Source organism: Pleurodeles waltl, chromosome 11, assembly GCF_031143425.1.
Source record: "Pleurodeles waltl isolate 20211129_DDA chromosome 11, aPleWal1.hap1.20221129, whole genome shotgun sequence".
In the NCBI taxonomy this organism is placed as follows: domain Eukaryota; kingdom Metazoa; phylum Chordata; class Amphibia; order Caudata; family Salamandridae; genus Pleurodeles; species Pleurodeles waltl.
Window position 1 is genome coordinate 589,935,617 of NC_090450.1, and position 27,817 is coordinate 589,963,433.

A 27,817-nucleotide genomic window follows, 5' to 3' on the forward strand; every position below is an offset into this window, starting at 1 on the left:
ATGGGCAGTACTAGCACGAAGCCACATGGAGCTGGTTAGACATAATAGTGACATTTAGGGGAAGAGGCAGTGGCTGGGACCCCCCTCCAATAGGATTGGGAGCTTGAACTGGTCCAGGGAGCAGAAACAAATAACCACAGACATCACTGCAAGTATTGCACTGGTAGTATTAGGTAAGACTTTGAGATACCACGTCCTCTAACACACAGACCACTGTAGAAATATACATCCACCACCAATATCAATGTGACCACAGGAAAGATTGTGCCACTGGTACAGGCGCTCTTGAAGTCGCCTGACGCTGTGGCCGGCAGATGTGACAGCCCGCCCTGGGAGTCAAAGCGGTGGGCCTTGCGAGCGCCCTAGCACAAACCAGCGGAGCGTGGCCCAGAGTGGAATGAGAATTAGTGCTAGTACATACTTCGCTGTGGTACGGGGTAAGAGGCTGTAGTTCGGTGTGAGGTCAGGGCAGATTCACCACAGATTGGAGCCACAAACGATCATGGTCAAACCAAAACCAACCAAGGTGCAGCAAACTGCAGACGGGGAGACACCACCCCCTGCAGGGGCCATTGAAGACCAAGCCACTGCCCTTCATCAGGTGAATGAAAAATTACGCACTCACTGTAGGAAAGTACCATCTTGCCTGGCACGTTACCCCATTTTTCACTGTATATATGTTGTTTTAGTTGTATGTGTCACTGGGACCCTGTTCACCAGGGCCCCAGTGCTCATAAGTATGCCTGAATGTGTTACCTGTGTAGTGACTAACTGTCTCACTGAGGCTCTGCTAATCAGAACCTCAGTGGTTATGCTCTCTCATTTCTTTCAAATTGTCACTAACAGGCTAGTGACCAATTTTACCAATTTACATTGGCTTACTGGAACACCCTTATAATTCCCTAGTATATGGTACTGAGGTACCCATGGTATTGGGGTTCCAGGAGATCCCTATGGGCTGCAGCATTTCTTTTGCCACCCATAGGGAGCTCTGACAATTCTTACACAGGCCTGCCACTGCAGCCTGAGTGAAATAACGTCCACGTTATTTCACAGCCATTTTACACTGCACTTAAGTAACTTATAAGTCACCTATATGTCTAACCTTTACCTGGTAAAGGTTAGGTGCAAAGTTACTTAGTGTGAGGGCACCCTGGCACTAGCCAAGGTGCCCCCACATTGTTCAGAGCCAATTCCCTGAACTTTGTGAGTGCGGGGACACCATTACACGCATGCACTACATATAGGTCACTACCTATATGTAGCTTCACAATGGTAACTCCGAATATGGCCATGTAACATGTCTAAGATCATGGAATTGCCCCCTCTATGCCATCCTGGCATTGTTGGCACAATTCCATGATCCCAGTGGTCTGTAGCACAGACCCTGGTACTGCCAAACTGCCCTTCCTGGGGTTTCACTGCAGCTGCTGCTGCTGCCAACCCCTCAGACAGGCATCTGCCCTCCTGGGGTCCAGCCAGGCCTGGCCCAGGATGGCAGAACAAAGGACTTCCTCTGAGAGAGGGTGTTACACCCTCTCCCTTTGGAAAATGGTGTGAAGGCAGGGGAGGAGTAGCCTCCCCCAGCCTCTGGAAATGCTTTGTTGGGCACAGATGTGCCCAATTCTGCATAAGCCAGTCTACACCGGTTCAGGGGACCCCTTAGCCCTGCTCTGGCACGAAACTGGACAAAGGAAAGGGGAGTGACCACTCCCCTGACCTGCACCTCCCCTGGGAGGTGTCCAGAGCTCCTCCAGTGTGCTCCAGACCTCTGCCATCTTGGAAACAGAGGTGCTGCTGGCACACTGGACTGCTCTGAGTGGCCAGTGCCACCAGGTGACGTCAGAGACTCCTTCTGATAGGCTCCTTCAGGTGTTAGTAGCCTATCCTCTCTCCTAGGTAGCCAAACCCTCTTTTCTGGCTATTTAGGGTCTCTGTCTCTGGGGAAACTTTAGATAACGAATGCAAGAGCTCAGCCGAGTTCCTCTGCATCTCTCTCTTCACCTTCTACCAAGGAATCGACTGCTGACCGCGCTGGAAGCCTGCAAAACTGCAACATAGTAGCAAAGACGACTACTGCAACTCTGTAACGCTGATCCTGCCGCCTTCTCGACTGTTTTCCTGGTGGTGCATGCTGTGGGGGTAGTCTGCCTCCTCTCTGCACTAGAAGCTCCGAAGAAATCTCCAGTGGGTCGACGGAATCTTCCCCCTGCAACCGCAGGCACCAAAAAGCTGCATTACCGGTCCCTTGGGTCTCCTCTCAGCACGACGAGCGAGGTCCCTCGAATCCAGCAACTCTGTCCAAGTGGCCCCCACAGTCCAGTGACTCTTCAGTCCAAGTTTGGTGGAGGTAAGTCCTTGCCTCACCTCGCTAGACTGCATTGCTGGGAACCGCGACTTTTGCAGCTACTCCGGCCTCCGTGCACTTCCAGCGGAAATCCTTGGTGCACAGTCCAGCCTGGGTCCACGGCACTCTAACCTGCATTGCACGACCTCCTAAGTTGTTCTCCGGCGACGTGAGACTCCTTTGTGTAACTTCGGGTGAGCACTGTTTCACGCATCCTCGTAGTGCCTGTTTCTGGCACTTCTCCGGGGGCTACCTGCTGCTAAGAGGGCTCCTTGTCTTGCTCGACGTCCCCTCTACCTCCTGGTCCAGTTTGCGACCTTCTGGTCCCTCCTGGGCCGCAGCAGCGTCCAAAAACGCTAACCGCACGATTTGCAGCTAGCAAGGCTTGTTGGCGTTCTTTCGGCGGGAAAACACTTCTGCACGACTCTACAAGGCGAGAGGGATCCGTCCTCCAAAGGGGAAGTCTCTAGCCCTTTGCGTTCCTGCAGAAACCGCAGCTTCTTCTGTCCAGTAGAAGCTTCTTTGCACCCGCAGCTGGCATTTCCTGGGCATCTGCCCATCTCCGACTTGCTTGTGACTTTTGGACTTGGTCCCCTTGTTCCACAGGTACCCCAGATTGGAAATCCAGTGTTGTTGCATTGTTGGTTTGTGTCTTTCCTGCCTTATTCCTCTAACACGACTTCTTTGTCCTTAGGGGAACTTTAGTGCACTTTGCACTCACTTTTCAGGGTCTTGGGGAGGGTTATTTTTCTAACTCTCACTATTTTCTAATAGTCCCTGCGACCCTCTACAAGGTCACATAGGTTTGGGGTCCATTCGTGGTTCGCATTCCACTTTTGGAGTATATGGTTTGTGTTGCCCCTATCCCTATGTTTCCCCATTGCATCCTATTGTAACTATACATTGTTTGCACTGTTTTCTAAGACTATACTGCATATTTTTGCTATTGTGTATATATATCTTGTGTATATTTTCTATCCTCTCACTGAGGGTACACTCTAAGATACTTTGGCATATTGTCATAAAAATAAAGTACCTTTATTTTTAGTATAACTGTGTATTGTGTTTTCTTATGATATTGTGCATATGACACTAGGTGGTACTGTAGTAGCTTCACCCGTCTCCTAGTTCAGCCTAAGCTGCTCTGCTAAGCTACCATTATCTATCAGCCTAAGCTGCTAGACACCCTATACACTAATAAGGGATAACTGGGCCTGGTGCAAGTACCCCTTGGTACTGACTACAAGCCAGTCCAGCCTCCTACATTGGTTGTGCAGTGGTGGGATAAGTGCTTTGAGACTACTTACCACTCTTGTCATTGTACTTTTCATAAGAGAAAAATATACAAAACAAGGTCAGTGTATATACACATAGCCAAAAAGTTTTGCATTTCCTCTTTTCACTCTTTTCTAAGTGCTGAAAAGTACTTCTAAACGTTCAAAAAGTTCTTAAAAGTTTAAAAAGTTTTTTTCTGTCTTTCTAAAAAGTTCTGAAAACTTTTTTCTCTTTTTCTATCACTTTAACTCTCTCTAAAAATGTCTGGCACAGGCCAAAATGTTGATCTGTCCAAACTTGCATATGACCACCTTAGCTGGAAAGGAGCAAGGAGTCTCTGTGTAGAGAGAGGTTTGAGTGTAGGGAAGAATCCTTCCTTGGAACTGTTACTTAACATGCTTAGAGAACAAGATAAGGCTATAGGTGCCCCATCTGTTGAAAAAGTACCTAATAGTTCCCAATCTGATTCAGGGACTCCCCCAGGAAAAGATTCAGGAAAGAAACTTCCTAGCCTGCCCATTACTAGACAGTCTAGCATAGTTGGTAATGATGATGAGCCACACCATACAAATAGTGTTGTCTCACATCATAGCAAAAGCATTTATTCTCACCATACTGGTAGTAATGTTTCTGTTAGCCAAGCTGTTAGGGTGGCTTCTGTAAGGGACAGGTCTCCTTCTGTTCATTCCCATCATACCTCTGTATCTAGGAATGTCCCTCCCACCAACCCTGATGACAGAATGTTAGAGAGGGAACTCAATAAGTTGAGGGTGGAACAAACCAGACTGAAGCTTAAAAAGCAACAGCTGGATTTGGATAGACAGTCTTTTGAACTAGAGAAGGAAAGACAGAAGTTGGCTTTAGAAACCCATGGTGGCAGCAGCAGTATTCCCCATAGTCCTCCTGCAAAAGAGCATGATTCCAGGAATCTGCACAAGATAGTTCCCCCTTATAAGGAGGGGGATGACATTAACAAGTGGTTTGCTGCACTTGAGAGGGCCTGTGTTGTACAGGATGTCGCTCAAAGGCAGTGGGCTGCTATGCTATGGCTATCATTTAGTGGAAAAGGTAGGGATAGGCTCCTTACTGTGAAAGAAAATGATGCTAATAATTTCCAAGTTCTTAAGAATGCACTCCTGGATGGTTATGGCTTAACCACTGAACAATACAGGATAAAGTTCAGAGAGACCAAAAAGGAGTCTTCCCAAGACTGGGTTGATTTCATTGACCATTCAGTGAAGGCCTTGGAGGGGTGGTTACATGGCAGTAAAGTTACTGATTATGACAGCCTGTATAACTTAATCCTGAGAGAGCATATTCTTAATAATTGTGTGTCTGATTTGTTGCACCAGTACTTGGTGGACTCTGATCTGACCTCTCCCCAAGAATTGGGAAAGAAGGCAGACAAATGGGTCAGAACAAGGGTGAACAGAAAAGTTCATACAGGGGGTGACAAAGATGGCAACAAAAAGAAGGATGGTAAGTCTTCTGACAAGGGTGGGGACAAATCTAAAAATGAGTCTTCATCAGGCCCACAAAAACACTCTGGTGGGGGTGGTGGGCCCAAATCCTCTTTTAATCAGAACAAGGAAAAGAAACCATGGTGCTATTTATGTAAAATAAAAGGCCATTGGACAACAGATCCCAGTTGTCCAAAGAAAAGCACCAATGCTCCTACCACTACAACCCCTACTGCTACCCCTAGTGTCCCTACTAATAGCAGTGGTGGTGGGAGCAAACCTACTAATAGCCAATCCAAGGGAGTAGCTGGGCTCACTATTGGTAACTTAGTTGGGGTTGGCCTTGTTAGGGAGGCCACAGAGGCTGTGTTAGTCTCTGAGGGGGCTATTGATTTAGCCACCTTAGTTGCTTGTCCCCTTAATATGGATAAGTACAAGCAGCTACCCCTAATAAATGGTGTTGAGGTTCAGGCCTACAGGGACACTAGAGCCAGTGTGACCATGGTCATAGAGAAACTGGTCCACCCTGAACAACACCTACTTGGTCACCAGTACCAAGTAACTGATGCTCACAACAACACACTTAGCCACCCCATGGCTGTTGTTAATCTCAACTGGGGGGGGGGGGTTACTGGTCCAAAGAAAGTTGTGGTAGCCACAGATTTACCTGTAGACTGTCTACTAGGAAATGATTTGGAGACATCAGCTTGGTCAGATGTGGAGTTGGAGGCTCATGCAGCAATGCTGGGCATCCCAGGGCATATTTTTGCTTTGACAAGGGCTCAGGCCAAAAAGCAAAAAGGACAGGGAAGCTTGGATCCTGGAACAATGGACCAAGTGCTCCCTAAAGCTAGGGCTAGTAGAAGCAAACCACTTCCTACTGTCCCTCCCTCTACAGTGGATTCAACTTCTGAGGAAGAAGAATTCCCTCTCTGTGCAGAACCTACACCAGAGGAGCTGGAAGCAGACACTGCTGAGCTTTTGGGTGAAGGGGGGCCTGCCAGAGAGGAGCTGAGTGTGGCACAGCAAACCTGTCCCACATTAGAGGGTCTCAGACAGCAAGCTGTCAAACAGGCTAATGGGGATGTCAGTGACTCTCACAGAGTTTACTGGGAGGACAACCTCTTGTACACTGAGCATAGGGATCCTAAACCTTGAGCTGCCAGGAGATTAGTGATTCCTCAGGAGTACAGAAAGTTCCTCCTAACCCTGGCACATGACATTCCCCTAGCTGGGCATCTAGGACAAATGAAAACTTGGGACAGGCTTGTTCCCCTGTTTCATTGGCCTAGAATTTCTGAGGACACAAAGGAATTTTCTAAGTCCTGTGAAACCTGTCAAGCCAGTGGCAAGACAGGTGGCACCCCAAAGGCACCCCTTATTCCACTGCCTGTGGTTGGGGTTCCCTTTGAAAGGGTAGGGGTTGACATAGTTGGCCCCGTTGACCCTCCTACTGCTTCAGGCAATAGATTCATCTTGGTGGTAGTGGACCATGCCACAAGATACCCCGAAGCTATTCCTTTAAGGACCACTACAGCTCTTGCAGTGGCAAAGGCCCTCCTGGGAATATTTTCCAGGGTGGGCTTCCCAAAGGAAGTAGTATCAGACAGGGGAAGCAATTTCATGTCTGCATACTTAAAGGCCATGTGGAAGGAGTGTGGGGTAACTTACAAGTTCACCACACCCTATCATCCACAAACAAATGGACTGGTTGAGAGATTTAACAAAACTCTCAAAGGCATGATTATGGGTCTCCCTGAAAAACTCCGCAGGAGATGGGATGTCCTTTTACCATGCCTCCTTTTTGCCTACAGGGAGGTACCCCAGAAAGGAGTGGGCTTCAGCCCCTTTGAACTTCTTTTTGGACACCCTGTTAGGGGTCCACTCACACTTGTAAAGGAGGGTTGGGAACAACCTTTAAAAGCTCCTAAGCAGGATATTGTGGATTATGTACTTGGCCTCAGATCAAGGATGGCTGAGTACATGAAAAAGGCCAGTAAGAACCTTCAGGCCAGCCAAGAGCTCCAGAAGCAATGGCATGATCAGAAGGCTGTTTTGGTGCAGTACCAACCAGGACAGAAAGTGTGGGTCTTGGAGCCTGTGGCCCCAAGAGCACTCCAAGATAAATGGAGTGGACCCCACACAATTGTTGAGAAAAAGGGTGAAGTCACTTATTTAGTTGACTTAGGCACTGCCAGGAGTCCCCTCAGGGTACTCCATGTCAACCGCCTGAAACCCTACTATGACAGGGCTGATCTCACCCTGCTCATGGCAACAGATGAGGGACAGGAAGAAGACAGTGATCCTCTACCTGATCTCTTCTCTTCCACAGAACAAGATGCTCTGGTGGAAGGTGTAGTTTTGGCTGATTGTCTTACTGCTGAGCAGAAAGACAATTGCATAAACCTCCTAGATCAATTCTCTGAACTCTTCTCTACTGTGCCAGGTACCACTTCTTGGTGTGAGCACACTATAGATACTGGAGACAGCTTGCCTGTCAAAAGTAAGATCTATAGGCAGCCTGACCATGTCAGGGACTGCATAAAGCAAGAGGTCCAGAAAATGTTAGAACTAGGAGTGGTTGAGCACTCTGACAGTCCATGGGCTTCTCCTGTGGTACTTGTACCAAAACCCCATTCCAAAGATGGAAAGAAGGAAATGCGGTTTTGTGTAGACTATAGAGGTCTCAACTTGGTAACCAAAACTGATGCTCACCCTATACCCAGGGCAGATGAGCTCATAGATACACTGGCATCTGCCAAGTATCTAAGCACTTTTGATTTGACTGCAGGGTATTGGCAGATCAAATTGTCAGAAGATGCTAAACCTAAGACTGCATTTTCAACCATTGGAGGACATTACCAGTTTACTGTAATGCCTTTAGGTTTGAAAAATGCACCTGCCACTTTTCAGAGGTTGGTGAACACAGTCCTGCAAGGGCTGGAAGCTTTCAGTGCAGCATATTTGGACGATATAGCTGTCTTTAGCTCCAGCTGGGATGATCACCTGGTCCACCTATGGAAAGTTTTAGAGGCCCTGCAAAAGGCAGGCCTCACTATCAAGGCTTCAAAGTGCCAGATAGGGCAGGGTAAGGTGGTTTATCTGGGACACCTTGTTGGTGGGGAACAGATTGCACCACTTCAGGGGAAAATCCAAACAATTATTGATTGGGTTCCCCCTACCACTCAGACTCAGGTGAGAGCCTTCCTAGGCCTCACTGGGTATTACAGGAGGTTCATTAAGAACTATGGCTCCATTGCAGCCCCTCTTAATGACCTCACTTCCAAAAAGATGCCTAAAAAGGTATTATGGACAGCAAACTGTCAGAAAGCTTTTGAGGAGCTGAAGCAGGCCATGTGCTCTGCACCTGTCCTGAAAAGCCCTTGTTACTCTAAAAAATTCTATGTCCAAACTGATGCATCTGAATTAGGAGTAGGGGCAGTCCTATCACAACTTAATTCTGAGGGCCAGGATCAACCTGTTGCTTTTATTAGTAGGAGGTTGACCCCTAGAGAAAAGCGTTGGTCTGCCATTGAGAGGGAGGCCTTTGCTGTGGTCTGGGCACTGAAGAAGTTGAGGCCATACCTGTTTGGCACTCACTTCATTGTTCAGACAGACCACAAACCTCTACTTTGGCTAAAACAAATGAAAGGTGAAAATCCTAAATTGTTGAGGTGGTCCATATCCCTACAGGGAATGGACTATACAGTGGAACATAGACCTGGGAGTAGCCATTCCAATGCAGATGGACTCTCCAGATATTTCCACTTAGACAATGAAGACTCATCAGGTCATGGCTAGTCTTATTGTCCTTCGTTTGGGGGGGGGTTGTGTAGGAAAGTACCATCTTGCCTGGCATGTTACCCCCATTTTTCACTGTATATATGTTGTTTTAGTTGTATGTGTCACTGGGACCCTGTTCACCAGGGCCCCAGTGCTCATAAGTATGCCTGAATGTGTTACCTGTGTAGTGACTAACTGTCTCACTGAGGCTCTGCTAATCAGAACCTCAGTGGTTATGCTCTCTCATTTCTTTCAAATTGTCACTAACAGGCTAGTGACCAATTTTACCAATTTACATTGGCTTACTGGAACACCCTTATAATTCCCTAGTATATGGTACTGAGGTACCCAGGGTATTGGGGTTCCAGGAGATCCCTATGGGCTGCAGCATTTCTTTTGCCACCCATAGGGAGCTCTGACAATTCTTACACAGGCCTGCCACTGCAGCCTGAGTGAAATAACGTCCACGTTATTTCACAGCCATTTTACACTGCACTTAAGTAACTTATAAGTCACCTATATGTCTAACCTTTACCTGGTAAAGGTTAGGTGCAAAGTTACTTAGTGTGAGGGCACCCTGGCACTAGCCAAGGTGCCCCCACATTGTTCAGAGCCAATTCCCTGAACTTTGTGAGTGCGGGGACACCATTACACGCGTGCACTACATATAGGTCACTACCTATATGTAGCTTCACAATGGTAACTCCGAATATGGCCATGTAACATGTCTAAGATCATGGAATTGCCCCCTCTATGCCATCCTGGCATTGTTGGCACAATTCCATGATCCCAGTGGTCTGTAGCACAGACCCTGGTACTGCCAAACTGCCCTTCCTGGGGTTTCACTGCAGCTGCTGCCAACCCCTCAGACAGGCATCTGCCCTCCTGGGGTTCAGGACTTCCTCTGAGAGAGGGTGTTACACCCTCTCCCTTTGGAAAATGGTGTGAAGGCAGGGGAGGAGTAGCCTCCCCCAGCCTCTGGAAATGCTTTGTTGGGCACAGATGTGCCCAATTCTGCATAAGCCAGTCTACACCGGTTCAGGGAACCCCTTAGCCCTGCTCTGGCGCGAAACTGGACAAAGGAAAGGGGAGTGACCACTCCCCTGACCTGCACCTCCCCTGAGAGGTGTCCAGAGCTCCTCCAGTGTGCCCTAGACCTCTGCCATCTTGGAAACAGAGGTGCTGCTGGCACACTGGACTGCTCTGAGTGGCCAGTGCCACCAGGTGACGTCAGAGACTCCTTCTGATAGGCTCCTTCAGGTGTTAGTAGCCTATCCTCTCTCCTAGGTAGCCAAACCCTCTTTTCTGGCTATTTAGGGTCTCTGTCTCTGGGGAAACTTTAGATAACGAATGCAAGAGCTCAGCTGAGTTCCTCTGCATCTCTCTCTTCACCTTCTACCAAGGAATCGACTGCTGACCGCGCTGGAAGCCTGCAAAACTGCAACATAGTAGCAAAGACGACTACTGCAACTCTGTAACGCTGATCCTGCCGCCTTCTCTCAGCACGACGAGCGAGGTCCCTCGAATCCAGCAACTCTGTCCAAGTGGCCCCCACAGTCCAGTGACTCTTCAGTCCAAGTTTGGTGGAGGTAAGTCCTTGCCTCACCTCGCTAGACTGCATTGCTGGGAACCGTGACTTTTGCAGCTACTCCGGCCTCCGTGCACTTCCGGCGGAAATCCTTTGTGCACAGTCCAGCCTGGGTCCACGGCACTCTAACCTGCATTGCATGACCTCCTAAGTTGTTCTCCGGCGACGTGGGACTCCTTTGTGTAACTTCGGGTGAGCACCGTTTCACGCATCCTCGTAGTGCCTGTTTCTGGCACTTCTCCGGGTGCTACCTGCTGCTAAGAGGGCTCCTTGTCTTGCTCGACGTCCCCTCTACCTCCTGGTCCAATTTGCGACCTCCTGCTCCCTCCTGGCCGCAGCAGCGTCCAAAAACGCTAACCGCACGATTTGCAGCTAGCAAGGCTTGTTGGCGTTCTTTTGGCGGGAAAACACTTCTGCACGACTCTACAAGGCGAAAGGGATCCGTCCTCCAAAGGGGAAGTCTCTAGCCCTTTGTGTTCCTGCAGAAACCGCAGCTTCTTCTGTCTAGTAGAAGCTACTTTGCACCCGCAGCTGGCATTTCCTGGGCATCTGCCCATCTCCGACTTGCTTGTGACTTTTGGACTTGGTCCCCTTGTTCCACAGGTACCCCAGATTGGAAATCCAGCGTTGTTGCATTGTTGGTTTGTGTCTTTCCTGCCTTATTCCTCTAACACGACTTCTTTGTCCTTAGGGTAACTTCAGTGCACTTTGCACTCACTTTTCAGGGTCTTGGGGAGGGTTATTTTTCTAACTCTCACTATTTTCTAATAGTCCCAGCGACCCTCTACAAGGTCACATAGGTTTGGGGTCCATTCGTGGTTCGCATTCCACTTTTGGAGTATATGGTTTGTGTTGCCCCTATCCCTATGTTTCCCCATTGCATCCTATTGTAACTATACATTGTTTGCACTGTTTTCTAAGACTATACTGCATATTTTTGCTATTGTGTATATATATCTTGTGTACATTTTCTATCCTCTCACTGAGGGTACACTCTAAGATACTTTGGCATATTGTCATAAAAATAAAGTGCCTTTATTTTTAGTATAACTGTGTATTGTGTTTTCTTATGATATTGTGCATATGACACTAGGTGGTACTGTAGTAGCTTCACCCGTCTCCTAGTTCAGCCTAAGCTGCTCTGCTAAGCTACCATTATCTATCAGCCTAAGCTGCTAGACACCCTATACATTAATAAGGGATAACTGGGCCTGGTGCAAGGTGCAAGTAGCCCTTGGTACTCACTACAAGCCAGTCCAGCCTCCTACACTCACTTGGCACAGTTCGATAAGCTACTACAAGCTGCGTTGAATACCAAAACGTCATTAGAGGGCAAAATCGATTCAGTGGCACTGGATGTGAATCTATTCAGAACGGATCACCGTAAACTGGTGGACAGAGTCACCGTAAATGAGACAGCGCTCAGTACAGTTCAACCCTATATCAGAGAACTGAAAGATGAACTACAGCGAATGGAAATGGAGGTCTTACACCTGTAACCCAGAGCAGAAGATGCAGAAGGCCGTTCGCCCAGAAACAATGTCAGATTTCTGGGGTTCTTAGAAAGGGCAGAGACACCAAACGCCAAAGTGTTCCTAGAACAATGGTCGAAGGACACGGTGCTGTTACATAATGGGCCATCATCGTTTGTAGTAGAACGGGCCCACTGGATTTCGGGCAGACCGCCACGCCCGGGGACTCCCCCTCGACCCTTAATTGCACGTTTTCTCAACTACCGCGACAGGGACTAGATCCTGCAATGCGTCAGATCACAGGGCCCCATACGAATGGACGATAATGTTATCACGGCCTACCCTGACTACACTGTGGAAGTACAACACAAACAGGCCTCTTTTACGAAAGTTAAGCAATTCCTACCCGAAAGTAACATCACTTATTCGCTACTGTTCCCAGCACGCCGGCTGATAGATGGGGAAAGGACCCACATCTTCCCGTCCCCGGAGGACACCTGGACCTGGCTGTACGCCAAAGGTTTGGTGGACCAAATCAAGGATGACAACAAGCAGGATGAATGGCTCACTCCCCGTCCCCGCAGGAGGAAGAAAACTGGTGCAGGGACGCGCCCATCTAGATCACTAGCAGCGGAAAGTCAAGCACAGGCCTTAAAAGATGCTAATTTGTTTGTAGCGGCACAGTATTCAGCCCGTCGGGAGGACAAAACTATGGACTCAAGTTCACCGCAAAGTCGCTCCAGCCCTCCTACCTCCCCGTCGATATTTGGTCCAGAGCTTACCCTGCGCACAGCACATGACATTTAATGCTGCCTTTCGTTGTGGGTTGGGTACAATCTAACTGGTTAATTTATGGGACAGAAGTGCACCACAGTGGCGCACACAGGCAAGCAAGCGCATGGCCCTGTGCAGGAGGACATGTCAAGCCAGCTTTTGTGTTCCTACGCCACGGACCTTGACTCTTGGCCTGCATAGCCGCACCTTCGGAAATGGACTTGGGCGTCTTCACTCATGTGGGCGCCAGGGACGGCACAGTAGTGCAGACTATCAGGAGCGGGCCGTAGACTGTGGTCCTTACACCTTTTCTATTTACACCTCCCCACACCCATATGGGTCACCGTAGGGAACTGGTTCAGACAGTTGTTTCTTGTGGCACCTGTTGTGCCAACGTGTTCCAAGTCGGGCGTTTCCCCGTAAGTTCTCTTTTCTTTAACATTCTCTTCTTCTTTATAGTTTCCCTTTTGCTTGGTGGGTGAAGTGGGTGGGGGGCAGGGTATGGTGGGCGGGGAGTGGGTGTGCGGATGTTGATGATTGCCGTGATGTTCCCAGCCCAGCGTCGACACTTATTAGCACGTCATGCAGCGCTCTCCTGCACTTAAAAAGACATGGACACATATAACATCATGACATGGAATATGAGAGGCATGGCTAATGCGCCAAACGGTGCAGGATATACGCATTTCTCAAGCGACATAAAATACACATAGCTATATTGCAAGAAACGCATCCTACATTAGAAGACCTAAGCAGAGTCAATAGGATATGGGCAGACTGGCTTATGGCACCAGGACATCGGAATTTGTGAAGAAGGTATTAGTGTGGATTGCCCAAGGAGTCCCTTACACTGTAGAATGTAATAAAATAGACGAAGAGGGTAGATATGTCCAATTAGAGGGGTCCCTGGATGGGAGACCACTAGTTATAGTAGGGCTATATGTTCCAAACTCAAAACAGGGAGACTTTCTACTGTCAGTCACCCCCAACTTCTTCAGGATCCGTCGCCACAAAGTATATGGGGAGGTGATCTAAATTGCGTGCCAAACATAGATATAGACAGATCCCACCCCCCACTTGACGGCGCCCCTAGTAGGAAAACTTCCCGGGTGCTGCAGACTTGGATGCTAGAAAGAAGAATAAGTGATGTGTGGTGACATCTACACCGTTTAGATAGAGAATATTCCTTTTTCTCCCCGGTTCATCGCCTCCACAGCCGAACAGACTTGATGTTCAGTTCTTATGGGCTGATTCACACCTTTACCAAGGCTTCATAGCTGGCAAAAACCATATCAGATCACTACCCTTTGATGGCCTCCGTTCAGTGGGGCAGAAAGCACACTCGCATCCCCTCCTGGCGCCTACAACCGAGCCTGCTAATAGATCCCCTGTTTCGCCTAGAACTGGCAGAGCACATCAACACTTATTTTACACTTAACGGGGGGACTGAGTCCTCACAGGCAATGGAAGGGGACGCCCATAAAGTGGTGGTGAGAGGCCTATGTATATCGACGGCGGGAGGGGTGGGACACACGCTCGTACGAGAGTTGCTGCAGACTGAGTCGGAGCTCCGGGAGGCAGAGCAAGGGGTGGCGTTGGACACAGTGGCGTTGGAGGCTCTGAGTATGACACGCGCAAAATGGACTGAGTTCGACTACCGTCATTATGTCGCACGGACGCACTGTAGGGGGACCACTCTGGTAGGCTGCTAGCCTCGTTAACACGTGGTGAGCAACAGCGCACTCCCATAGGTGCAATACAGCTAGATCCTGGTGTTATAGTTGTAGGAGGCTGTCCTGGCTTGTAGTGGGTACCAAGGGGTACTTACACTCTGTACCAGGTCCAGCTATCCCTTATTAGTGTAGAAGAGGTGTATCTAGCAGCTTAGGCTGATAGAAGGTAGCTATAGCAGACCAGCTTAGGCTGAACTAGGAGACATGCAAAGCTCCTACTATACCACTGGTGTCATATGCACAATATCATAAGAAAACACAATACACAGATATACTAAAAATAAAGGTACTTTATTTTTATGACAATATGCCAAAAGTATCTCAGTGAGTACCCTCAGTATGAGGATGCCAAATATACACAAGATATGTACACAATACCAAAAATATGCAGTAAAAGCAAAAGGAAGTAATGCAAGCAATGTAAAGTTACAGTAGATTGCAATAGGAACACATAGGTATAGGGGCAACACAAACCATATACTCCAAAAGTGGAATGCGAACCAAGAATGGACCCCAAACCTATGTGAGCTTGTAGAGGGCGCTGGGACTGTAAGAAAACAGTGAGGGTTAGAAAAATAGCCCACCCCAAGACCCTGAAAAGTAGGTGTAAAGTGCACTTATAACCCCCAGAGAGCACAGAAGTCATGCTAGGGGGTTTCTGCAAGGAAGACCAACACCAGCAAAGCAACAACAGTGGATTTCCGGACCTGAGTACCTGTGAAACAAGGAGACCAAGTCCAAGAGTCGCGACAATGTCGAGAGTGGGCAGATGCCCAGGAAATGCCAGCTGAGGGTGCAAAGAAGCTGCCACCGGATGGTAGAAGCTGTGGATTCTGCAAGAACGAAGAGGGCTAGAAACTTCCCCTTTGGAGGATGGATGTCCCACATCGTGAAGAAGCTTGCAGAGGTGTTCCCACGCAGAAAGACCGCAAACAAGCCTTGCTAGCTGCAAGAGTCGCGGTTAGGGTTTTTGGATGCTGCTGTGGCCCAGGAGGGACCAGGATGTCGCCACTTGGATGAGGAGACAGAGGGGGCGCCCAGCAAGTCAGGGAGCCCTCACAGAAGCAGGCAGCACCCGCAGAAGTACCGGAACAGGCACTTGGAAGAGGAGTGAACCGGAGTCCACCCGAAGTCAGAAAAGGGAGTCCCACGACGCCGGAGGACAACTCAGAAGGTTGTGCACTGCAGGTTAGAGTGTCGGGGACCCAGGTTTGGCTGTGCACAAAGGAAATCCTGGAAGAGTGCACAGGAGTCAGAACAGCTGCAAATCATGCGGTACCCAGCAATGCAGTCTAGCGTGGGGAGGCAAGGACTTACCTCCACCAAACTTCGACTGAAGAGTCACTGGACCGTGGGAGTCACTTGGACAGAGTTGCTGAGTTCCAGGGACCACGCTCGTCGTGCTGAGAGGGGACCCAGAGGACCGGTGATGCAGTCTTTTGTTGCCTGCGGTTGCAGGGGGAGGATTCAGTCATCCCACTGGAGATTTCTTCAGAGCTCCTGCTGCAGAGAGGAGGCAGGCTACCCCCAGAGCATGCACCACCAGGAAACAGTCGAGAAGGTGGCAGGATAAGCGATACAAGGTTGCAGTAGTCATCTTTGCTACTTTGTTGCAGTTTTGCAGGCATCCTGAGAAGTCAGCGGTCGATCCTTTGGCAGAAGGTGAAGAGAGAAATGCAGAGGAACTCTGATGAGCTCTTGCATTCGGTATCTGAAGAAGTCCCCAAAGCAGGGACCCTAAATAGCCAGAAAAGGTGGTTTGGCTACCTAGGAAGGAGGATAGGCTAGTAACACAAGTAAGAGCCTATCAGAAGGAGTCTCTGACGTCACCTGCTGGCCATGGCCACTCAGAGCAGTCCAGTGTGCCAGCACACCTCTGAATCCAAGATGGCAGAGGTCTGGGGCACGCTGGAGGAGCTCTGGGCACCTCCCCTGGGAGGTGCAGGTCAGGGGAGTGGTCACTCCCCTTTCCTTTGTCCAGTTTCGCGCCAGAGCAGGGCTGGGGGATCCCTGAACCGGTGTAGACTGGCTTATGGAGAGATGGGCACCATCTGTGCCCATCAAAGCATTTCCAGAGGCTGGGGGAGGCTACTCCTCCCAAGCCCTGACACCTTTTTCCAAAGGGAGAGGGTGTAACACCCTCTCTCTGAGGAAGTCCTTTGTTCTGCCTTCCTGGGCCAGGCTTGGCTGGACCCCAGGAGGGCAGAAACCTCTCTGAGGGGTTGGCAGCAGCAGCAGCTGCAGTGAAACCCCGGGAAAGGCAGTTTGGCAGTACCCGGGTCTGTGCTAGATCAATTCCATGATCTTAGATATGTTACATGGCCATGATCGGAGTTACCATTGTGACGCTATACATAGGTAGTGACCTATGTATAGTGCACGCGTGAAATGGTGTCCCCGCACTCACAAAGTCCGGGGAATTTGCCCTGAACGATGTGGGGGCACCTTGGCTAGTGCCAGGGTGCCCACACACTAAGTAACTTAACACCCAACCTTCACCAGGTGAAGGTTAGACATATAGGTGACTTATAAGTTACTTAAGTGCAGTGGTAAATGGCTGTGAAATAACGTGGACGTTATTTCACTCAGGCTGCAGTGGCAGGCCTGTGTAAGAATTGTCGGACCTCCCTATGGGTGGCAAAATAAATGCTGCAGCCCATAGGGGTCTCCTGGAACCCCACTACCCTGGGTACCTCAGTAGCATATACTAGGGAATTATAAGGGTGTTCTAGTATGCCAATGTGAATTGGTGAAATTGGTCACTAGCCTGTTAGTGACAATTTAGAAAGCAGAGAGAGCATAACCACTCAAGTTCTGGTTAGCAGAGCCTCAGTGAGACAGTTAGTCATCACACAGGGAACACATACAGGGCACACTTATGAGCACTGGGGCCCTGGCTGGCAGGGTCCCAGTGACACATACACTAAAACAACATACATACAGTGAAATATGGGGGTAACATGCCAGGCAAGATGGTACTTTCCTACACAATCCCCACCAAACGAAGGATAATAAGACTAGCCTGACCTGATGAGTCTTCATTGTCTAAGAGGAAATATCTGGAGAGTCCATCTGCATTGGAGTGGGTACTCCCAGGTCTATGTTCCACTGTATAGTCCATTCCCTGTAGAGATATGGACCACCTCAACAATTTAGGGGTTTCACCTTTCATTTGTTTTAGCAAAAGTAGAGGTTTGTGGTCTGTATGAACAATGAAGTGAGTGCCAAACAGGTATGGCCTCAACTTCTTCAGTGCCCAGACCACAGCAAAGGCCTCCCTCTCTATGGCAGACCAACGCTTTTCTCTAGGGGTCAACCTCCTGCTGATAAAAGCAACAGGTTGATCCTGGCCCTCAGAATTGAGTTGTGATAAGACTGCCCCTACCCCTAATTCAGATGCATCAGTTTGAACAATGAATTTCTTGGAGTAACATGGGCGTTTTAGGACAGGTGCAGTGCACATGGCCTGTTTCAGCTCCTCAAAAGCTTTCTGACAGCTTCCTGTCCACAATACATTTTTAGGCATTTTCTTGGAAATGAGATCATTAAGTGGGGCTGCAATGGAGCCATAGTTCTTAATGAACCTCCTGTAATACCTCACCTGGGTCTGAGTTGTAGGGGGAACCCAATCCATGATTGGTTGGATTTTCCCCTGAAGTGGTGCAATCTGTTCTCCACCTACCAGGTGTCCCAGATAAACCACTTTCCCCTGCCCTATCTGGCACTTTGAAGCCTTGATAGTGAGGCTTGCCTTCTGCAAGGCCTCCAAACCTTTCCACGGGTGGACCAAGTGATCATCCCAAGTGGAGCTAAAGACAGCTATATCATCCAGATATGCTGCACTAAAAGCCTCCCACCCTTGCAGGACTGTATTCACCAACCTCTAAAAAGTGGCAGGTGCATTTTTCAAACCAAAGGGTATTACTGTGAATTGGTAGTGCCCTCCAATAGTCGAAAATGCAGTTTTTGCTTTAGCATCCTCTGATAACTTGATCTGCCAATACCCTGCAGTCAAATCAAAGGTGCTTAGATACTTGGCAGATACCAGTGTATCTATGAGCTCATCTGCCCTGGGTATAAGGTGAGCATCAGTTTTTGTTACCTGGTTGAGACCTCTGCAATCTACACAAAACCTCATCTCTCTTTTCCCATCTTTTGATTGAGGCTTTGGAACAAGCACCACAGGAGAGGCCCATGGGCTTTCAGAATGTTCAACCACTCCTAGATCAAGCATTTTCTGAACTTCTTGTTTTATGCAGTCTCTGACATGGTCAGGCTGCCTATAGATCTTACTTTTGACAGGCATGCTGTCTCCAGTATCTATGGTGTGCTCACACCAAGAAGTGGTACCTGGCACAATAGAAAAGAGTTCAGAAAACTGACCTAGGAGATTTATGCAGTTGTCTTTCTGCTCAGCAAAACTACACCTTCCACTAGAGCATCTTGTTCTGTGGAAGAGAAGAGATCAGGGAGAGGGTCACTCTCTTCTTCCTGTCCTTCATCTGTTGCCATGAGCAGGGTGAGATCAGCCCTGTCATAGTAGGGTTTTAGGCGATTGACATGGAGAACCCTAAGGGGACTCCTGACAGTGCCCAGGTCAACCAGATAGGTGACCTCTCCCTTCTTTTCAACAATGCGATAGGGTCCACTCCATTTGTCTTGGAGTGCTCTTGGGGCCACAGGCTCCAATACCCACACCTTCTGTCCTGGTTGGTACTGAATCAGAACAGCCTTCTGGTCATGCCATTGCTTTTGGAGCTCTTGGCTGGCCTGAAGGTTTTTACTGGCCTTTTTCATGTACTCAGCCATTCTGGTTCTTAGGCCGAGTATATAGTCCACTATGTCTTGCTTAGGAGCTTTTAAAGGTTGTTCCCAACCCTCCTTCACAAGTGTTAGGGGACCTCTTACAGGGTGTCCAAATAGGAGTTCAAGGGGGCTGAAGCCCACTCCTTTCTGGGGTACCTCCCGGTAAGCAAAAATGAGGCAAGGTAACAGGACATCCCATCTCCTCCTGAGTTTTTCAGGGAGTCCCATTATCATTCCTTTGAGAGTTTTATTAAACCTCTCTACCAGTCCATTTGTTTGTGGATGATAAGGTGTATTTGTATGTTACATCACATTCCTTCCACATGGCCTTCAAGTATGCAGACATAAAGTTGCTACCCCTGTCTGATACAACCTCTTTTGGGAAACACACCCTGGAAATGATTCCCAGGAGGGCTTTTGCCACTGCAGGAGCTGTAGTGGTCCTTAGAGGAATAGCTTCAGGGTATCTTGTGGCCACTACCACCAAGATAAACCTATTGCCTGAAGCAGTAGGAGGGTCAAGGGGGCCAACTATGTCAACCCCTACCCTTTCAAAGGGAACCCCAACCACAGGCAGTGGAATAAGGGGAGCCTTTGGGGTGCCACCAGTCTTGCCACTGGCTTGGCAGGTCACGCAGGACTTACAAAAATCCTTTGGGGGTCATTCCAACCCTGGCGGTCGGTGTTAAAGCGGCGGCAAAACCGCTAACAGGCTGGCGGTAAAAAAAATGGAATTCCGACCCTGGCGGAAACAGCCAACAGAGACCGCCACTTCAACACACCGCCCGCCACGGCGGGACAAACAAACAGTGCGGCGGTCACCGCCAACAGACAGGGGGGAGACAATGTACCGCCCTCCCTATCACAACCCACCAATCCGCCACCTTTTCCGGGGCGGTAGCCCCGCCAATAAAAACACGGCGGAAACAGCAATTTCAAACGGAAAACGCTCACCTCCATACACCCCACGAGGAATCTGGACAGCATGGAACCCGAACTCTACATCCTCCCAGCGATTGTCTTCCTGCTCCTCTACCAGGAGCACGAACGCCGGCGCAGAAGACAACAGTGAGTACTGCACCTATGACACAGCGGAGGGGGGAGGCAAAAAATTACGGGGACACACATATGCGACACACCCACCCTCACCCTCACCCACTACAACACACACATCAATGCATAGCAACACATCACGGTTACCCCCCCCAAACCCCCCGGAAGAATGCAAAGACAAAAGGAAATGATTATAAACTTTGGAATATATTGTATGACTGAGTATAAAATATATCACACATCTTAAACTTTATATACATAAATTGTCAAGTGCGATATGTGTATCAGGCATTGTTCGTGGGCCACTGGGCCCAAATCACATGGGCAAAGCCCACACAGGATACCTGACTCCAACGGAGAGAACACTGCAGGGGCATCAGATAGGAAAACTACCGGCACCTCAGGGGGAAGGGAAGGGGGGGCACCTCAGCCAGATGAGTCCACGACGCCAGATCCACGAGGGGCCTCCATGGCCACTGTTCCATCCTGGGGAGTGCAAAGCCACAGTCTCTCAAGTCTCTACAGTGGGTGGCTTGCCCACTGTGCCATCCTGGGGAGTGCAAAGCCACAGTCTCTCAAGTCTCTACAGTGGGTGGCTTGCCCACTGTGCCATCCTGGGGAGTGCAAAGCCACAGTCTCTCAAGTCTCTACATTAGGTGGCTTGCCCACTGTGCCATCCTGGGGAGTGCAAAGCCACAGTCTCTCAAGTCTCTACAGTGGGTGGCTTGCCCACTGTTACATCCTGGGGAGTGCAAAGCCACAGTCTCTCAAGTCAATATCAGTCTCCACTGGTACTGGAGGGGGACTAGTGCCCAGAGTGCTTTGTGCAGCCCTGCCCGACACAGATGCGGGCCTGCCCCTTCCGCCAATGGGCCAGCGGTGCTTGAGATGAAGGGCCCAGCGGAGCGGTGCTTGAGATGAAGGGCCCAGTTCAGCGGTGCTTGAGACGGCGGTGCCCAGCGGAGCGGTGCTTGAGATGAAGGGCCCAGCGCAGCTGTGCTTGAGACGGCGGTGCCCAGCGGAGCGGTGCTTGAGATGAAGGGCCCAGCGGAGCAGTGCTTGAGATGAAGGGCCCAGCGGAGCGGTGCTTGAGATGAAGGGCCCAGCGGAGCGGTGCTTGAGATGAAGGGCCCAGTTCAGCGGTGCTTGAAATGGCAGTGCCCAGCGGAGCAGTGCTTGAGATGAAGGGCCCAGCGCAGCGGTGCTTGAGACGGCGGTTCCCAGCGGAGCGGTGCTTGAGATGAAGGCCCCAGTTAAGCGGTGCTTGAGACGGCGGTGCCCAGCGGAGCAGTGCTTGAGATGAAGGGCCCAGCGCAGCGGTGCTTGAGATGAAGGGCCCAGTTCAGTGGTGCTTGAGACGGCGGTGCCCAGCGGAGCAGTGCTTGAGATGAAGGGCCCAGCGCAGCGGTGCTTGAGACGGCGGTGCCCAGCGGAGCGGTGCTTGAGATGAAGGGCCCAGTTAAGCGGTGCTTGAGACGGCGGTGCCCAGCGGAGCAGTACTTGAGATGAAGGGCCCAGTTCAGCGGTGCTTGAGACGGCGGTGCCCAGCGGAGCGGTGCTTGAGATGAAGGGCCCAGTGCAGCGGTGCTTGAGACGGCGGTGCCCAGCGGAGCAGTGCTTGAGATGAAGGGCCCAGCGGAGCACTGCTTGAGATGAAGGGCCCAGTGCAGCGGTGCTTGAGACGGCGGTGCCCAGCGGAGCAGTGCTTGAGATGAAGGGCCCAGCGGAGCAGTGCTTGAGATGAAGGGCCCAGCAGAGCGGTGCTTGAGATGAAGGGCCCAGCAGAGCGGTGCTTGAGATGAAGGGCCCAGCGCAGCGGTGCTTGAGATGAGGGGCCCAGTTCAGCGGCGCTTGAGATGAAGGGCCCAGTTAAGCGGTGCTTCTGACGGCGGTGCCCAGCGGAGCAGTGCTTGAGATGAAGGGCCCAGCGCAGCGGTGCTTGAGATGAAGGGCCTAGTTCAGCGGTGCTTGAGACGGCGGTGCCCAGCGTAGCGGTGCTTGAGATGAAGGGCCCAGTTAAGCGGTGCTTGAGACGGCGGTGCCCAGCGGAGCAGTGCTTGAGATGAAGGGCCCAGCGCAGCGGTGCTTGAGATGAAGGGCCCAGTTCAGCGGTGCTTGAGACGGCGGTGCCCAGCGGAGCGGTGCTTGAGATGAAGGGCCCAGTGCAGCCGTGCTTGAGACGGCGGTGCCCAGCGGAGCAGTGCTTGAGATGAAGGGCCCAGCGGAGCAGTGCTTGAGATGAAGGGCCCAGCGGAGCGGTGCTTGAGATGAAGGGCCCAGCGCAGCGGTGCTTGAGATGAGGGGCCCAGTTCAGCGGCGCTTGAGACGGCGGTGCCCAGCGGAGCGGTGCTTGAGATGAAGGGCCCAGTTCAGCGGTGCTTGAGACGGCGGTGCCCAGCGGAACAGTGCTTGAGATGAAGGGCCCAGCGCAGCGGTGCTTGAGACGGCGGTGCCCAGCGGAGCGGTGCTTGAGATGAAGGGCCCAGCGGAGCGGTGCTTGAGATGAAGGGCCCAGTTCAGCGGTGCTTGAAACGGCGGTGCCCAGCGGAGCGGTGCTTGAGATGAAGGGCCCAGTTCAGCGGTGCTTCGGATGAGTACCCAGTTCAGCGGATCAGCCCATGGCGTGGAGGTCATTCGCCACCTGACCTGTGGCTGGCTGCGCCTTCCTGCCCACCTGGGATGGGCCTGGTGGGGCCCTCCTGGGCTGCAGTACCGGGCCTGTTGGTGTCCTCCTGCCCACCTGGGATGGGGCATGCAGGCCCTCCTGCACAGCTGGGCTGCTGGCCGTCTTGTCGGGCGTGCTGCCCTTCCCAGCCTTCCCTGGTCGCCTGTGGCCCTTCCCCACCTTTGGTGGTGTGCCAGGTGGCACCACACTCCCTGCCGGAGCCATGGTAGGGATTTTGGTCCCAGGTGTTTTAGGCCTCTCGCGCCGGGCACTGACAATCTTCGCATGTTTTTGCGGCGGTGGGCTGAGCGTGCCTTCGCTCCCTACTGAGCTGTCTGCCCTTGAGGGTGGGGGACTCCACAGTCCATGGCAGACTGTCTTCACAGGGCCCGCTGTTGTGGTGGCTGAGGTGCTGACTGGAGTCTTTTTAGATGGACGGGGTGGGGGAGTTGTTGGGAAGAGGTCAAGTTTGGAAAGGAAAAGAAGTTTAGTAAGAGAGGGACGGGTAGGTGTAGTAGGTATGGGAGTGGAGGAAGAGGTTGTGGTTGTAGGAGTTTGAAGTCTGGTGTCTTTGGGTGCAGGTGCTTGGGCTGGAGGCTGTCGTGAGGTGGATGGCTGTTGGGTGGGTGGCTGCCTGCGTTTGTGTATCTTGGAAGAGGGGGTGACAGACACACTGGGAGAGGACACAGGGGACGTGTGAATGGTAGTGGGGGTGGTGACTGCACGTGTGCGGGGGGTTCTGGTGGGTGTGCTGGTGATGGACGTAGTGGCTGAAGATGTTGTGCATGCAGGTGTGAGTGGAGACGTGACAGGGAGGGAGGAAGGAGACGAGGAGGAGGGGGACACAGTGGAGGCAGTGGGTGTTGGTATGTCTGTATGTGGATGTTGCTTGTGTGAATGCTTGTGTGATGTGTGGTGCTTATGTCTGGCTGAGCTTCCCTTGGGTGTTGAGGTGTGTGCAGGCTGGTCTGATGGTGTGTCTGGGATAGGCAGAGGTACAGGGGATTGGGTCTGGGTGGAGGAAGTTGGAGGGGGGAGGCTAGAGACAGGGACAATTGCTGCCATCAGTGCTGAGGCCAGAGTGTTGAATGATCGCTGATGGGCAGCCTGACCCGAATGAATGCCCTCCAGGTATGCATTACTCTGGTGCACCTCCCTTTCTACACCCTGGATGGCATTCAAAAGGGTAGACTGCCCAACAATGATCGTCCTCAGGAGGTCAATGACCTCCTCACTGAGGGCAGCAGGGGTGACAGGGGCAGGGCCTGAGGTGCCTGGGGCGAAGGAGATGCCCACCTTCCTGGGTGAGCGGGCACGGGGCAAACGCTGAGGGGCTGCTGGGAGGGCGGTGCTGGTGCGCTGGGTGGCGGCTGTACCTGTTGTAGCAGGGGGCACGGATGTTGCTGCCACCACAAGGGAGCTCCCTTCAGAGGACGAGTCGCTGTCACTGACATCCGCACGAGTCCCCGCTGTGGAGCTCCCCTCGCCCTCCGTCTCACTGGTGAAATCCGAGTCAGTTGCATGGCCCGCCATGGCCATGTGAGATGCAGCTCCCTCGTGCTCCGATGCCACTTCTCCTCCGCCTGATGATGCTAATGCACAAATGAACAGGAAGACAACAAAAAAAGGGGGGTGGGGAAAAGTAAAGAAATGTTGAGTGCATGCATTGGCGACACCGTTGGCGGACAGGACAGACACAGAAGCCCCCTGCACTACGCCGCGCACTTGGGGTCGACTACGCAATCCGTGGAACATGGCCTACAAGCCTATGGGTGACCTCTGCTCACATACATGACACAGGGCAATGAATAGCTGCACTTGGCACCCTACAGAGGTGGTGGGCGGGGGCACAGGGCCATGCCTTACGGAGGGGCCTAGCCTACAGATATCGCCCTGGCCTAGGGATACCCACAGCCCTCCTCCCCCACCCAGACACCTCCACTGCGCGCAAAGTCACCAGGATTTGAGTGTACTCACCCCCTTGTGTCTTCTGTGATGTCCTCACACGCCCATCCAAATCGGGGTAGGCCACCGCCAGGATCCGGGACATCAGGGGGGTCAAAGTACGACTGGCACCCCTCCCACGTTGGGAGGCCATCCCCAGCTGAGCCTCCGCCGTCTTCCTGCTCCAGCGTCGGATGTCCTCCCATCTCTTCCTGCAGTGGGTGCCCCTTCTCTGGTGGACCCCCAGGGTCCGGACGTCCTTGGCGATGGCACGTCAAATAGCGATTTTCTGGTGGGCGCTGACCTATGTGACATGTACAGGGAGAGAAGAATAATCATCACCTTCTGCATGCTCGATGTGAGTGGCCCCCCCCATCCCCACCATTGCCATGTGGCACATGCTCTCATCCGTCGTTTGATGCATGCCTCAATCGCACCCCTCCCCACCATCTTTCATCCACCCCACTCAACACAGGCATTGGCCACAAAGCATGGTCCCAGTGTACTTACCTGTTGGTCTGGAGGACCGTAGAGTAGCGCATACTGGGGGAGGACCCCATCCACGAGTTTCTCCAACTCCTGAGCAGTGAAGGCAGGGGCCCTTTCCCCAGTCGCATGAGCCATTGTCTCTTCCAGACCGTGGTCACAGCAGCACTTGCAGTGTAGGTCCTCTCCTGTGGAAGATCAGGTATCGAGTGATTAAGCAGATAGAAAATGGCGGTCACGCCCGCGGTGGTGCGTACCGCGGCGGTGCGTACCGCGACCGCCGGCGCACATCGTCATTGGCTCCTGAGACCCATAGGGTTCATTGTTAACCAATGCAGCTTTGCGCCGCGGTCTTCGACTGCCTACCGCCACGGTGTCCCACGCCAGCGCATTGACCTCACATCCCATTGTCGCACTTCACAGGTCAGGCAGCCGCCATTTCAAGGGCCCACATGCCTTATTTTATACTGCGTCACACATACCTAGGCCTTGCATCGACACTCATACAAGCCATTCAATGCATTGGGAATCGTGTTATGTGCAAGCTGTGGTTACGTACCTGTGGGTTGTTTGACTCTGTGCTCGCTGTTGTCCTTCATAGGCACCGTCCGCTGGGACATGCGAGGAGATGGAGAAATCTTCCAGTGTACAGACCGCTGGTGGACCTGTCGACAATGGAGGAAAGACATATCATACTGACATCCAGGCTTGACCGAGCCACTATACAGTAACTATGTACCCAGTTGGAGCCAGACCTGATGTCACCAATCCGCCAACCCACAGGGATCCCCCCTCTAGTGCAGGTGCTGTCAGTACTCCATTTCCTAGCAAGTGGGTCATTTCAAACAACAGTGGCCATATCATCAGGGATGTCCCAGCCCATGTTTTCCAAGGTGTTGTCCAGAGTGTTGTCTGCCCTGCTCAAACACATGCGGAGCTACATCGTCTTCCCTGAGGTGGGGGATTTGGCTACAGTGAAGGCTGATTTCTATGCCCTTGGACATATACCCAACATCACTGGTGCCATTGATGGGACACATGTTGCTTTGGTCCCCCCCAGCAGGAGTGAACAGGTGTACAGGAACAGGAAGAGTTATCATTCCATGAATGTCCAGATGGTCTGTTTGGCTGACCAGTACATCTCCCATGTTAATGCCAAGTTCCCTGGGTCAGTGCATGACGCGTACATCATGCGGAATAGCAGCATCCCTTACGTGATGGGTCAACTCCAGAGGCACCGTGTGTGGCTATTAGGAGACTCTGGTTACCCCAACCTGTCATGGCTACTGACCCCAGTGAGGAATCCCAGGACAAGGGCAGAGGAACGGTACAATGAGGCCCATGGGAGAACTAGGAGGGTGATCGAGCGGACCTTCGGCCTCCTGAAGGCCAGGTTTAGGTGCCTCCATATGACTGGTGGATCACTAATGTACTCACCAAAGAAGGTGTGCCAGATCATCGTTGCCTGCTGTGTGCTTCACAACCTGGCTTTGCGACGCCAGGTGCCTTTTCTGCAGGAGGATTGTCCAAATGGTGGTGATGTAGCAGCTGTGGAGCCTGTGGAGAGTGAAGAGGAGGAAGGCGAAGAGGACGACATAGAGAACAGGAACACAGTAATACAGCAGTATTTTCAATTACACACAGGTAAGAATCCACACCGGCATATTACATATACTTAACCCCTACTACCTCTCTACTGTCTGTCCTTTTCCCCCTGTGTATGGTAACTGAGTTGTGACTTTCCCTTCCGATTTCTGAGATGTGGGCCCCACTGCGTGACATCTGCGTTATTTCCCCATGGACTACAGCTGTGTGACATTGGTATGTTGGCATCACAATGTGAATATGCCATTTGGCACGGTAATGTCTAATACATTTGTACAAAATCACAGCCAGGCTCCAGATTGCTTTATGCAATAAGTGTGTTTATTACAGTGCTCTAAATTGGTGGGTGGTTGCAAATCGTTGAGGTGTGATGGTGGAGGATTGTCCATGGCAGAGTCCAGATTATCAGTATCACAGGTGCATTGTCCAGATGCCTGTGGAAAGTGGAGCAGGGGCAGTGTAAGGTTGGACAGGGTGTCAATGTGGGACAGTGGGATGACAATCAGGGAGGTATCCTTTGCTGGCGGGGGTCTTGGCCTCTTACTCTGTCTTCTTCCTGGATTTCAGGGCCCGCTTGCGGGGTGGTTCTCCTTCTGCAGGGGGTGGGTGTAGGAGGCTGGACTGGCTTGTAGTGAGTACCAAGGGGTACTTGCACCTTGCACCAGGCCCAGTTATCCCTTATTAGTGTATAGGGTGTCTAGCAGCTTAGGCTGATAGATAATGGTAGCTTAGCAGAGCAGCTTAGGCTGAACTAGGAGACGTGTGAAGCTACTACAGTACCACTTAGTGTCATATGCACAATATCATAAGAAAACACAATACACAG